General features: G+C 36.6%; 1 protein-coding gene across 1 annotated transcript in view; it reads right to left on the reverse strand.

Annotated features, from left to right (window-relative positions):
• Positions 1-16,310, reverse strand: part of LOC136852017 (uncharacterized) — a 354,152-nt gene that overhangs the window by 234,501 nt on the left and 103,341 nt on the right. The gene's annotated exons all lie outside the window — the stretch shown is intronic.

Genomic DNA, 16,310 nt, shown 5'->3' on the forward strand with positions numbered 1-16,310 from the left:
TTACAGCTGAGTAATGCTTGTGAACTGCTTAACTGATTTAAGTTAAAGATAGTAAACATAACATGAATGAATTTTCATTCAGCAGTCCTTGCTCACGGTATGATCCGGATTATAGATAATTAATCCACTCAGTTAATAGAGTGACTACTTAAACCAGATTTTTTTTTTTTTTTAAACAAAACTATTTTGTTTAAACGATGTTTTGGAAGTACGCCTCTCAGCTATGAAGAAGATGCTTTTTCACTTTAGCAAATCTGTGAAATATCGGGCAACATAAAAAAAAAAAAAGTTAGGGCCATCCTTAGCATTCTCATTCGTGTTAGGCATTTTTTGGAGAGAGAGAGAGAGAGAGAGAGAGAGAGAGAGAGAGAGAGAGAGAGAGAGAGAGAGAGAGAGACTACTAGTCTGCTCTTCGTTTGGTCTCTTACTGAATTCTATCACGAATTGCATCTGCATTTTGCAGCTAAAAGTTGTATCTTTTCACTAAGTTTTCCAGGTATACCACAGCATGTTTAATGCAATGAGCAACATATTTTTAGTGGAAAATATACGTAGCGCCCTGTAAGAGACGTGTAATGTGAATGTTAAAAAATTACCATTGTTTCCTTCATTAAAACACTTCATTTCCAAAACCTCACTTTCACATATTTTCCAAATAGAGCGACTAATTTTGCTTTGCTATTTTTCTCTGTCCTTTAAAAAAATATTGCAGTAAAATGGGCAGGTTAACAGCAAACATAAACTTTACCGCACGGAATAATGAGTATATCTGGATATGTGCAACGTGAGAGTTATATATATTATTATAATTTACAAGAAGTCGCTGCACAGCGCACCTTCCCCCGCCCCACCCCCGGCCTAATTTACCCTTTGTTTATTGAGAATGAAGTCGCCGCCGCATGGCCGATCGTATTTGACCTAGAAATCAGAGCAAGGTTATCAACATTTCGATCGGTCCTTCTTTTTACCTGGAACAGATACTGAGATGACACGGATAAAAAGGGCAAGAGAGGAGACTTAATGCCACTCCCTTAAGCAGCTTAGCCCAAGTAAGCTGCTTAAAACAACCTTTCTAAAGGCAGATTAGGCTGCTGAACTGTCTTATCTTCGCAGGACCGTGGAAGAGGCAACCAAACCGCTGACCACCTGGCGAATGACACATCGTTTGCACACGGGCACGACGTGGCCGGAGCCCTTAAAAGGAAGAGGCAGCAGGAGCCGTAGGCAGTTAGTCGTGTGAGCAGGAGCCACGCAGTAGCAGAGGAGGGGATAGCCATACACTCGGGCGAGTGATACAGTTTGCTGAGAGACCATTCACCCTCCCGCCCCGTCCGACTTCAGACCCCAGTCATCCTCGAGGGACAGCGTGCATCATCAGTGTGAACGTCCCTCGTCATTCTTCGCCAGAGACCCGCTTCCCCTAAGGTAAAGTGCGAGTAAAGACTTTTCAGTCACGACAGTCTGCACTTTAGAAAGTTTGAAGTACCAGCATTTCACTTCTGTACTTGTGCCAGTTTATCCAGTACCATTTCCAATGTCCTGTGTTCAAGTGTAAAGTGGTCATTCATTCCTCGAGTCTTTGGCACCCTCAGTGCAAACTCGGGTCATATTCAGTGTTATACTGTTCCTTTACGGGCGTGTAATGTGTAAATCTCTCTTGCAGAGGGACCTATTCACAGTGGACTCATCTTGGACTGTGCCTTGCCCTTAGTAAAGACTCCAGTAGAAGGATCTTCAGGTGTTGCAAGCCCTTTATCAATTTACTTATCCATTTACCCTTCTAATACTTCCTTTTGTAAATATAATTCTTTAATTTATCCCAAGTGTTTACGTAACATTTCCTCATGAAGTAGAGCCTTCAGCTCCTAAATTCACCCCTTTTTTCTTGTTTTTACGATTTCCCTTTACGTAAGTCCGAACTCCAAGGACAATTAAATAAAGTTTCCGTTGCCAGCCTGTAAAAATACCATAAATTCATGGGAAATATATGTATATATATATATATATATATATATATATATATATATATATATATATATATATATATATATACACATATATATGGTTCTTTGATGCAACTGATCCACTCGTCAGTATCGAGATAGTATATTGAGCAACTAGTCTTTTACAAAGTTTGTTTCTTTGAAGTTCATCCTTAAAATTATTAGTTTTTCCTACTTTATTGCCAAATTGATTCAATGTATTTAATAACTATTGCGTCAAGCTGGAAGCTTATCACCTGTGTACGTATATATATCTATATATACTGTGTATATATATATATATATATATATATATATATATATATATATATATATATATATATATATATATATATATATATATATATATATATATATATATATATATATATATTGTATATATATGTATACATAAACACACACAAACATATATATATATATATATATATATATATATATATATATATATATATATATATATATTGTATATATATGTATACATAAACACACACAAACATATATATATATATATGAAATAGGAGAGTTTGGTTAATGATGATATCTTCCTCTGAAATATCTGAGTGGTACAAGTCTTATCTCTGAATCCCTGGAAAAAGTAGTCTAAAATTTGCGTGGGACTTATAATAAGTCCGACTAATTGGATGCCTTCACAATTTCTAGAGTTATGGTGGCGATCTTATAAATACCCAGAAAACCGATGGGTCCTCCTCCTCCCCCACCTCTTAAAAAGATCGGGAATCCCTGCTCTCAAGAGCAACCTCTTGAGGGAAGTTCAGTAATTGAAAAAAAAGAAAACAGCAGGGTACAGTAGAAATCATCATTTCTGCCCAGTTACAGATAACTGGTAAATAACATTAATTATTACTTCTTAATTTATTCTGTTTTATTGTAACAAGCTTTGAATGGTTGTTCATTGAAGGACTTGTCTACTTATTTACTGCAATAATAATTAATTACTCCATCACTTATTTCTTGATATTGGACCAGATCAATCATTTAATAGAAATGGAATTAACTGGTCAATTATGGTCAAAGGGCTTGGCTGGTCTTACTGAACATATTCAGCAATAAATGAAAACATCCCTCTCTGCGCTGGGATTTGACTGGAAAGGCGCCACAACTGGTTGAGAACTTTTAATGAGCGGGAAAAACTCTTTTACGGAAGTTTGCAAAAAATGGAGAACGGTTTTCCACATGTTTGCTCCAACTGGACTGAGGTGGTGTGATGGTTAAATATAAATATTTCAAGCTACAGTTTCATGAATACATGTGAGCTTAAGGGAGTATGTGAGCTATGGGGCATCTTACAAGCCAAGGATGGAAGAACGTCCTTGAAAATGACTGTTGCAGTTTCGACGTGACTTCCCACAAATACTTCCCTTTCACTGAACTTGGCAGGTATATATTTTGTTTGTAGAAGGATTTAACTGGTAATATATTGAAAAAAGGAAGATGTTACTCGGCACTGACTGTAATGGAATATGATTAACTGCTCATTACAACGGACATGGAAGGCAGTTTTGAAAAATAAAATTCATTTACTAAAAAAACTGCCCGGTCATTGACACACCGCAGTGGAGGTTCGCTGACAACTCACATTAAAATTACTTACCTTGCGACAAAACACAGCGGTTGACAGAGCATCCATTGAAATGGGAAACTACTGGTCAGGTATTGCAATGGAATCTAACTAACTTTTCATTTCAAGAGGACTTTACTGGTATTTTAATGACGTGTGCATGACTGACTATTTAATACAATTGGAAACGAAATTCGAAAAGTCACATATTACAAAAAGGACAAGATTTATATTGACTGCTCTTGAGAGTTAATCGCGGATTTCTTACACAGTAATTTAACTGATAATCAGCAATTTTACTTGAAAATTTCTCCTGCAACGAAGATTTCAACGACGCTTCTCTTAAACAAAATGAAAAGAATTTCACTAATTACAGGGGCGACTGACAAACATTACTTTTCGAATGAAAAAAGAATTCTAAGTTATTACTGTTAGGGGCGACTGGCAAGCATTACTTTTCGAATGAAAAAAGAATTCTAAGTTATTACTGTTAGGGGCGACTGACAAACACTTTTCGAATGAAAAAAAGGATTATTATTATTATTATTATTATTATTATTATTATTATTATTATTATTACTGGAATAAAAACTACTGCTAGTTTTGCACCATATATTTCAGACTCCGACTGCATATGTTTGTCTGCTGTCAGCCTGTCCTTTCTCTCCAGAGAAAGATGAAACCTTTATACGGTAGCGGCGCGACGGCACAACAACTGAGTCTCGGTTAAGGATGTTATCAAATTTCTCTCTCTCTCTCTCTCTCTCTCTCTCTCCATTACTTCCCTTCTTTTTTAATTCTCATCCTCATGTTTTCCTCGACATCCAAATTTGAATTTCCATTTAGGACGTCTCAGACAGAATTTCTATCTCGTTTTTATTTTATTTTTAATTTTTTTTTTTAAGACTGGGATTGTCGGTTGGTGGGGTTGGGAGGGCTCTTTCGGAAGTTGAAGGTGTGTTGTTATTGATATGAGGCTGTGGGTAGCGTAAGGGGGCAGAGGGGGGAAGGCATATCTTGCGTAAGTGTGGAATGGAAAGTTACAGAATGCTAGAGAATGAATGGACACCTAAAGTCAAAACACAAAAATGGACGCTCCCAGGATGAAACATCGGGATTAAAAGTAACGGCAAGGTGCGGCCGTACAGGATCGTAGTGTAGAATGTATGTGGTGGTCCCATTATTTTCCTCGATTAAAGCTATGCAAGCTACATACAACTTCAATTTTACTCTTTCGTATCTCTCTGTCATCTGGTGGCTAACCCTTTTCTACTCCAATGAAATATAGGTTTTTTTTGGCTTCATTTTCGTGAAATGAAAGAGAAAATGGAATGTGAATATCCAAAGTGCAGATACCAGCAGGTAATAAAAATACCAGCTTCTCATTAAGTTCCCCATAAAATGACTACACTCGAAAAATAACCTCTTTTCAGTTTCTCAGTCGAGGAACACTCGAAAATTTTGGCTTCTTCAAGAAAAGTTCCTGTACTTTTCCCTCTTTTGTTACCTAGTTACCGTCAGGTCTTGTCCAGACAATGGAATTTTGTGATAAAACTAAGCAAATGCCGTACTCCAATTTTCGCTGAGGAAAGACGCAAGAGGTACGGGAAGGATTACCAGCATTCCTTAATTAGTGTTTGAAATAGGGGTCATAATAATGAGAGGAAGGATCACTGTGAAAGCCAAGGAGAGAATTTTCCCACAGCAGTTAAGTATACTTTAGTTTAACCAGACCACTGAGCTGATTAACAGCTCTTCTAGGGCTGGCCCGAAGGATTGGACTTATTTTGCGTGGCTAAGAACCATTTGGTTACCTTGCAACGGGACCTACAGCTTATTGTGGAATCCAAACCACATTATAGCGAGAAATGAATTTCTATCACCAGAAATAAATTCCTCTTATTCTTCACTGGTCGGTCGGAGATTCGAACTCGCGGCCAGCAGAGTGCTAGCTGAGAACGGCACCCACTCACCCAACGAGGAACCTTACCACAGCAGTGGTCTTTTAAATGAGGGTCCTACTTTATCAATGCAAGAACTATTTTGTTTTTTCAACTTTATCAAGAAAAGTCCTTCGAAGAGGGAAACTTAAACGGAAGCTTAGTCTGCATTCAACGCTCTTTTTTTATTCATCTTAATAAGAACTAAGGAATCCGAGTCATTCCCTTCCCCACTCCCCAAAAAGTCTCATTTCAAAAAGGGCCATTTAACTGAAAACTGGGCCATTTCTACAGGAGTAACAGCTACTCACTCATGAATTAGGTCACTGCGTTTTGAAAACTTCACCTTTATTTTGCAAAGTAAGACATAATATAAAAAAAGGTCTTTCATTACAAATGCTGAGAACCGAAAGTATTCACGAACGACAAATATGTGAATACATTTGCGAAGGAACATGTAACCAGACCTGAAAAGTAGAGAAAACAGCAATATTAAATGTCATACAGGTTAGTAAAAAGTCATCACACAGCGAAGGGGTAACTCCGCCAAAAATTTTGTAAAACTGCAACACACCGACGCAAAAGGAAACGAATGACTTGACACGAACCACTTAAAATTAAAACCGGGGGAAAAGAAAAGTAAAAACGTCTCCAATTCCCGAGCAATCAACCGAAAGCGCCATACGAGAGACGAGACGTGAAACGAACGCGGCCATTCGAACCGCTGCTTGACCGTCGTCGTTCGCTCCCAACCCTCATTCTTCTCTCTGTGCGTTCCATCACGCCGCCTCACCATCGACACAAACAAACAAACAAACAAAAAATAAATAAAAACATGACGACTCTATGGAATGTGGCTGCAGGCTGCATGCAATAGCAATAGAGGAAACTGCTGAATGCGATGCAAGGTACAGACAGTTTCGCGTGAACTGATAGTGGATGGGAAGTAGGCGTTGCGTTTTGATTGCTCGTCTTCCGATATTGGATCTGCCCGGTATTATTCATATACAGGGATGTGCGTTGTACAATTACACATATGAAAGCTTCACTTGCAATAAATAAGAGAGCAAGGATTACGCTGCGTAAATAAATACACAGGTGCTACCATGATTTCATGAATACATATACCGATATATATATATATATATATATATATATATATATATATATATATATATATATATATATATATATATATATATATATATATATATATATACACATATATATATATGATTATTATCACTTTTGTACGTGATTCATTTATCACACATAACCACAGGTGAAAGGTAAGAATCGGGGTGTAGGTCCTGACTCGACTTTATATATATATATATATATATAGTTTCGACTTTATATATATATATATATATATATATATATATATATATATATATATATATATATATATATATATATATATATATATATATCTAGATAACAGCAACTGGCTTAAAAGGGGCTGCTATCCGGTGAACAGAAAAATGTAATAATGAATATACTCAAATTACCACAAGGTGGGGGGGGGTTTAAGGCAAACTTCAGAATGTCCGCTTAAAATGTGTAATTCACTAAATAATTAGAAGAGAAATATTCACAGGAGCTATCAATGGAGCCCTGTAGCACTACTCTAATTTACTTTACCAAATGAACAAACTACTAAGCAAAGTGCCATAAAACGAGTAAGCGTTATCATTAAGCCTTCGTAGGCTACGATAAGTCGCACAGGATGGGGTGCACACTGAGATTTCTGGGCATCTTGACCGGGTATGGCACGCTGACCTACAGGTAATTCCACAATACAGGTGCTCGAAACGCGCATCTGCAAGGGCAGGGTCGTTGAACTATACGAAATGAAAGGAATGACACTTATCTTGAAATACGTAAGCAAATATCAAAGCGCTCGTACCACTTCTTTCATGAATCTTGACACTCGTGGTCAAAAGCGAAGTTGAAATTATCACTAATATTCCAATATCAAAAACCAAAACACCACAGTCATAATCACATGAGTCTCTGAAGTATAGGTCTCATTGGAATAACTTCTTTGTGAATTTTGGGTCATCCATACATTATTCCCTAGGAAGCACCTGTGCTGTGTAAGGATTCATAGGTGCCACTACTTATAATATTTCGGTCTTCTAAACATTTTAAAAATCGATTTATTCGATCCTCGACTGTAAAATTACGACCGAATAAATCGATTTTTAAAATGTTTAAAGGACTTAAATATTATAAATGTTTAAAGGACTTAAATATTATAAGTACTCATACCTATAAAGTTCAGTATACCTTCGTTTTACCAGACCACTGAGCTGATTAACAGCTCTCCTAGGGCTGGCCCGAAGGGTAAATCCTTATAGAGCACAGGTGCTTCCAATGGAATAATGTATGCATGACCCAAAATTCACAAAGAAGGGATCCCAATGAGACCTGTACCTACCTCACATGACACTCCTAATTATAAACTGGCTAAATTTCGAGTCCCAATTCTAGCACCCTTAACTGCCAATAATTATAGTATTAAAAGCTCTGATAATTTCAAAGAAAGGATTTCATCACAAGGCTCAGATCTTTTTATGGCTAGTTTAGATGTGGAGTCACTTTTTACTAATGTCCCTGTGGAAGAAACAATCGATATTATTTTAGATCGAATTTTTCCTAAACCAGATACCGTTTTTAATCATTTTAATACCACGGATTTAAAAAAAACAAAAGCTGTTGCAATTGGCCGTGCTGGACACACCCTCCTTCTTAACGAGAAAGCCTATGTTCAAACTGATGGTATGGCCATGGGATCTCAATTAGGTGCTATCTTTTCAAATATTTCTATGTGCTCCCTGGAGGAGCGCCCTTGGCTTGCCAAGCCTTTTTTACAGCAGATATGTTGATAGACACCTTTCTGCTGCTTAGGAACAAAGATCGATCAGATGAGTTTCTTGAGTATGACAACCAGATGTATCCTAACATAAAGTTTATAATCGAATATGAAAGTGAAATAAATTGCCCTTCTTATATATAATGGTTTTAAGACGTGATGATCATTTTAATACCACGGTTTTTAGGCAAAAAATCGTTTACTGGTCTGGGTTCTAATTTCTGTAGCCGTTGTTTCTTTAATTTTAAGTTAAATTCTTTGTCTACCGTCTTCCACAGGGCCTTTAGTTGAACATCTGATCGGAATGGTTTTCACGAGTAAATTCTGTATCTCCACAAACATTCTATTAATAGCTGTTTCCCATCTGAACTCTTTTACAAACATTTGCGCAAATTTTTAAACAATATTTTTCATCCAAAATTCAAAATACCACCAGTCCCTAAACTATCTTTCTATGCAAGTGTCTCGCTTATCTATGATAAACACTTTCACCATGACTTATGACAAATAATAAACAAATATTTACCGGCTGTCAAATTGAAACTAATACCTAGTAATCCAACGACGATCAAGTCTCTGTTTAAATATGAAGAAAGTCTGCACCCTTTGATGACCTCAGGAATCATATACCTATTTAATTGCCCCAGATGTGGCCTGGGGAAATACGTGGGCTCCACTCGTAGGTTGTTGAAGGTGAGATTAGACTCTCATCGTGGTGTAAGTTACCGAACGGGCGTTAAATTATCAAACCCTGAATTTTCATGCATAAGAGACCAAGAGAAAAACTGCAAATATAATATCAGCTACAGGAATTTTAAAATACTAGGCAAAGCTCCGAATGACCACCAACTGTCAATACTAGAATCTCTTTTGATTAAACAACCAGTTCCCCAGTTAAATACTCAGTCCACGTCAACACCTCTATACCTCTCGTGAGTTTTCTCTGGAACCAAAATGGACCCTGAGTGTCACTCGGCTCTTGCCTTTACATTATGTTTCTTTTTATACTTATGTGCAAAAACATTTTTCTCGTTTTTCAAATCTGAGTCTACTCTTAAATCTGTCGTCTCTTTAATTTATGGCTTTGAAAATGGGACGCATGGTTCTGAAACGTCAGCGTAATGCAGCACACTGAAAGGAAATAAAGGAATTCTCTTTCTCCCCTAATATATATTTATATATATATATATATATATATATATATATATATATATATATATATATATATATATATATATATATATATATGTATATATGTATGTATGTATATATATACATACATATATATATGGATGTGCCTGTGTCTGTATGTGTGTAAGTGAGTATGTGTTTGTGCATGTTAAAAGTAACCGATAAAGGAAAATAAAGTTCGTAGCGATATTGGTCTTCCCTATCACTTCAGGCGGGAGTTACAAGGGTTGTAATCAAGCCAGCCCCAAATGACAGACTCAGGTGCCGTTCTCTCGTCAAATACGTTACATCTGGATACAAATGACAGCGCAGCCCGCCGTTCCATTTTGTGCGTGCAAACTCGCTCCCACACAAAGAAAACCGCCTGAATATTCAAACACCTTTTCTAATATGTTCACGCACGCACACAAATATGCATACACACACAATATATATATATATACATATGTGTGTGTGTGTGTGTGTATGATGACAAGAAGAATGGAACAACGAAGTACAGTATCTTTCACCTTTACTCTAAGGCATCCTCAGTCAAACTACAAAAAAGGGATAGTATATTACCAAGATGACCCGGTTTCACAAAACACTAAAGAAACATAAAGCCATTTTAATGCATACGGAGATTACATTTGAGGTTGATCTTCAGAGGAGGAAGAGCTGTTAAATATTAAACTAGGTACGGAAATAACCAAAGGAGGGACTAAGGACATTAACGAGAATTAAGGAAAATCTTGTTATGTCATTATTCAGGGTCCAACGAATTCAAGATTTTTTTTTTTGCACTTGCACAAAAGGGCATTATCCCCTTGGCCATCTCAAACGGAATATCTATGTTGATTTTTCTCGTTCATTTCTGACTGATTTGCCCGAATGGAAAGTCACATCCCCTATATGGGATTTTAAAAGCAATGTGGCGACTTTGTCTTGTAAACATTTTAGTGGAAAAGTTATGAGCTTAAGATGTGGTTTATCACGCGTTTTTTCACTTTGTCGATACTGTCGACCATTTTTTCCTTCGAGATACTCAGTGACCTTCCAAATCGCCGGTCCGACATCGTAAAAGGGTTTGCTTATTCATTTCCTAGTGAAATTAATTTCTCCAAACGTTTTAGGAACGCTTGCACGAGCCCAGAATTGATGAAACCAGCCACATCACAAAAGCCAATAAATCAAAGTTTGATATTTAATATCCGGGTAATAATGGTTATCGTAACTTATTGCATCTCAAATCTGGGATGTTTATTCAGTGTTAATAATAATAATAAATACTCGATACTAAAAGTTAAGTATACTTTAGTTTTACCAGACCACTGAGCTGATTAACAGCTCTCCTAGAGAGGGCTGGCCCGAAGGATTAGACTTATTTTACGTGGCTAAGAACCAATTGGTTACTTAGCAACGGGACCTACAGCTTATTGTGGAATCCGAACCACATTATAGCGAGAAATGAATTTCTATCACCAGAAATAAATTCCTCTAACTCTTCATCAGCCGGCCGCGGGAATTGAACTCCGGTCCATCTAGTGACAGTCTGAAGCTCAACCGACTCGGCCAACAAAGAGCTTCTCGATACTAAAGAAGAGCCCTTTTCGGAAACAATTAAGTTATTCAACTTTAAATTATGAAGACAATGAAATATAACAATGGCTTTTTGTTTAGTTTTCCTGAGATTCCGAATCATCGTCACCGTAATCATTACGGCTTTGAAACGCATAAGAAAATAACCCTTCGAGATTCAGACTCCGGTCTGCGGGCCCCACAACGTCAAAAATGTAATATCTTACGGAGATGTTATCGCCGCTGCCAGGAACTGCCCCACCAGGCATCCATTTTTGGTGTTTGTTTTGACCCACACAAAATCCTACTGCATCGGTTAATAGAAATCTCAATAATTATTTTCGCACACTGGGTTACCTACTACCAGTCAATCATATTTGGAATTGATCAGATTGTATATTTGTGAATGTTAATTCATTTTTGTTACTGCAATGGGTAATATCACCAGCGCCGTTAAAATTATATAAAGAACGCTTTTGAGAACTTTCTATTTTTACGATTATTCAAATACTTGTACTGTTATCCCTAAGGACAATACGTGTAAATAACCTTTAAGAAAAAATTCAATGAACCAGCCCCGTCTATCACATTCATTCTAAAAAGAGAAAAAAAATATCTACTTTCCATTTTTAGACATTGTTATTAGACATAAACCTTTTAATTTTAAATTTAGTTTATATAGGAATTTATTCTCCAGGAAATCATAGAAAATATCTCTGAATTATCTTCACTGATAAGGGAATTGGGTAAACCAACTCATATTTTGGATACTTGTTACAATATTGTTTAAAATTCATATTACGATAAAAGTGACTGGGCGGAAGAATTACAAAAAAAAAAAAAAAAAAAAAAAAAAAGCCCCAATTATTTGCCTTATTTCACCAGCTTTGAGTTCATCAAATCAGTGATGGGAAATATTCAACATAATAAAAGTAATCTTTCCGTATACCAACGCTAGAAAATTTGCTTTTTAAGAAGTTTCGCAACAGACTAACAACATTGTTTTACAACATCCCATGTGTGGACTGTCACTTATTTTATTTGGGCTAGAAAAGCGAGGAATTAATGTCAGAATAAATATTCGATCAGAACTTGGCAAAAGAGCAACGCTTTCTGGGTACATCTAAGTGTATTAACAAGATATAATAATGTCTCCTGGAATCTCTTAGAGTCTGCATTGACATTTTTAGCAAATGGAAATGATACTGAATTAAGTCCAAGTCTCCAAAAAGATGACCCAAAGATATTCGAAGGAGAATTAACGAGAAACTAAACTTTCTCGGAAATTCTTGGTAATGGCCTTAACCTCTCCTTGGTTAATTCAGTGCCTGGGTAATCCTCATCTGAAGACCAACATCAAATTTAATGGCTTCTGCAAGCATTAAAATGGTTTTATATTTCTTTAATCGCAGTTGTTGTTTTGAAAAACTGAGTCTTCACTGTAATTTTCATCTTCCGTTGTAGGTAGTTTGCTTGGGAACGCCTTAGAGCCAAGGCGAATCATCTTGCACTACTGTTTTTTTTTTTTTTTTTTTCTTAGTTTATATTCTATATCACGTATTAATTCCTGTATATATGTGTGTGTGTGTATGTATGTATATATATATATATATATATATATATATATATATATATATATATATATATATATATATATATATATATGTATATATGTATATATATATATAAAACGTATATACAATTAGCCTTCACATTTTATGAACATCGGGGAATTAACAGTTGAGGATTGTTTTTTTTTATTGAAAAGTAGCTAAAGAATAAGATTTACTTTTAACGCATTTTCTTCTTTAAACACTATCACCAATACTTGCTTTTCTTCTAAAAAAAACATCAGCGCAAACAGTCCTCGTCATTACAATGTTCTGGCCAAAATCACCCACCCCTAAAGAGGGGCTACATCTGCAACATGAACTAAACTTAGAAAATTATCTACAATGCCACACGGTTGGAACAGAGACAAACTCGCAGACTCCTCCACAATCAAAAAGAACGGTCAAATTTTGTACATAAAAACCAAAGCCAGGTTACGCCGGATTACAGACGAGTAAAAATAAACACAGCCAGATTTCTGCACGCTCTATAAATCACGAAAAGCGACGTGCGTTGACAGCAGCTGCAGAAGAAGCAGCAACGAACGAAGATGAAGGTGAAATGTTAATGGTAATGTCGATGAAACATTGCCGCCGCAACGCGAACGACGAACGACAGAGAGAGAGAGAGAGAGAGAGAGAGAGAGAGAGAATCCCCGTTGCGACACGCCTCTTGCCAAGAGCGAATTAGCAATTAGAACGAAAGTGTGACCCAAGGTGCGCTTTCTTATCAGGGAAGACTCGGGGAGGTCGTGTAATCGCGAGCGAGACGAGTCACGGCGGCGGGTTATTAAGAAAATTAAAATGAAAGTTTTGACGACCGAATGGACTGTAAAAGCCGTCCGTTAATAACGAAGTTGGACAGTTTTTACGTCGGGATTAGATCTATTTTGCGATGCTGGAGCGTCGCATTACGACAGCGCCGCGGAGGAGTTTGCATCAAGTCGTTTCGAAATACGACAGAAACGCCAAAAGCAAAAGACAACTGGTATTGAGCACACGCAAATGAATACACCATTAACGAGATAATAAAGTTGGCCATGGACAGTTTATATGTTTACTTGCTTCGATCGATCTCTGTGTCTTCGAGTTGATCAACAAGAATAAATCAAGGGGCACGCAACAAACGTCAGAGTCTGGCGGACAAATGATAAAGAGTAGGAAATTATTTAGTAAATGCCATTATTATTATCATCATCATCATCAATCTGGAATTGCAGGAAACACCTTTATTACAGACATAGGCACACACACACACACACATATATGTGTGTGCGTACTATAAAATAAATAAAATAGCAGTCTGGGAATATCTAAAAGATAATAAAGTTCTTAACATTCTCATTAAGTAAAAAATTTTCCCAGACTCAAAATACTTTTGGATAGATACGTAAGTAAGATATCATTCAACGATTTTGTTTTTATTTTCTTATATTCACTAATTATCCATTCACGTTTGCACCATACAAGATAATTTTCATATATTTTCGGTTAATTCCTTCATGATTAACGGAGGTTTTCAGCGTAATTCTCTCTCAAGTGAAAAAAAAGCATCCGGTAAAATTCACACACAAACACACATACACACACACACATACATATATATATGTGTGTGTGTATGTGTTTGTATGCATATATGAGAAACTGAAAAAAAAAAAAAAAAGAATTTCCCACTCTCTTGATAGAAGAGATTCAACCGCCTATCCAGTCAGTGAATGGCAGATAAATTGTTAAAGCCAATTGACAGAACATGCAACATGCAACTTCATTATCCGTTGGGGGAATTCAGAAAACCAATGAATACATATACCTGCTTCCTTGATCATATTTGTCCGTCAAATGTGTTGCCTTGAGGACTTATTCTGGGTACACAGTAAATGATTTATTGGGGAGATTTTAAACACTGGCCTCTTTCAGACCACGTCGACATATTGACAAGAACCTCTGACTGCTTTATCACCAAACACTCGATCGAGTTTTCGGTTAATTAGTGTATGCTATCATAAACTATTCAGAATTTTAAGACACCTTACTGATATTTTGGAAGAAATCCTCTTTCCACCTCCTTCTGAAGACATAGACATAAGCCATTTCTCTCCCTTGATATATTTATCTATAATTATCTATTTATCTATCTATCTATATGTATATATATAATACGTATATATATATATCAGCTGACCAACCCTGTGCTGCCTGGGAAAACTCTGAATGACAAATGATAAACTCTCTCTCTCTCTTTATCCTCCCTAACACCCCCTCTACTATCTTTCTCACTTCTCTCTCTCTCTCTCTCTCTCTCTCTCTCTCTCTCTCTCTCTCTCTCCTTTCCTGTTAAGATACTTGCTTCTTTAACATTGCCCAACATTTTTGACATTTTATATTTCACCCCTTCTCATCCCAATTCCTACTGGGGCTGAACTTGGACTTAAAGAGCATCGAGAGTGTCACTATTCATCTCAGTGACCTCGAAAACTATGGACTGGACGCTATCTGTCGTTTTCAGTTATTTTTACATGCCACCCCCTTCTCACCGCAACCCCCTTTGGTGCCACTGATGTCTTAACCCCAGGGTATTCTTTTCCAGATAGTAAGTCATATGTATGCCCAGTTTGGTTGAAATTACATACACACACAAATACATCAATTTTTATATATACATATATATACTGGGTGTCCATAAAGTCATGGTGCAAATTTAAGTACTTGTAGCTTCGTAACTATACATAATAAAATTAATCTGTAAAAAGGATAAGAAAGCTTGATGTGTCTCCTTTTCCAGTTCTTCTGAAGTATTATCTATTATTTGTTTAACAATATTTTTCACATTTTCTGAAACTTAAAAATGGTTTCTTTTTCAGAACCGTTGTTGTTAACCTATGGCTTCACTAGCAGAGAACGTAAACTGGGTTCTTCGGTTGGCTGGGCTAAAACGTACTGTCGCTGTCCAGAGAAGGCTTACAACCTAGTACAATAACGAAGCACCACATAGGAATTGCATAGTCAGGTTGACGAAGAAATTTAATGAAATAGGTTCTGTTGTGGCTAAACCACGGTCTGGTAGACCATGTGTTGATGAAAGAACTGTAGCATCTACAGAACAAACCTTTGAAAGAATCCGAGAAAGAGTCTGGGAAGAGCATCTTTCGAGATGAGGCTTTCAAAATCTACATGGTATAAGATTCTGCAGAAAAAAAAATTATAAAATTAAAACGTACAGAATCCAAATGCATCAAATAAGTTGTAGTCACTTTCTGTCATCAGCTCAATGTAAGAATTAATGCTGATTATGCATTTCTGAATGGCTATGGAATTCCTGTGTGGTGCCACTGCACTGTACTAGGTTATAAACCTTCTTTGGACAGAGACAGTACATTTTAGCTCGGTTAACCGAAGAACACAGTTTACTTCCTGTTCCAGTGAAGCCATGGGTCGACAGTTCTAAAAAAGAAGTTTCAGAAATTGTGAAAAATAATGGATAAAACATGTAACAAACAAATCTTCAGAACAACAGAAAAACTAGACTCATCAAGCTTTCTTATCTTTTTCACA

This window comes from Macrobrachium rosenbergii, chromosome 24 (assembly GCF_040412425.1).
Source record: "Macrobrachium rosenbergii isolate ZJJX-2024 chromosome 24, ASM4041242v1, whole genome shotgun sequence".
In the NCBI taxonomy this organism is placed as follows: Eukaryota; Metazoa; Arthropoda; class Malacostraca; order Decapoda; family Palaemonidae; genus Macrobrachium; species Macrobrachium rosenbergii.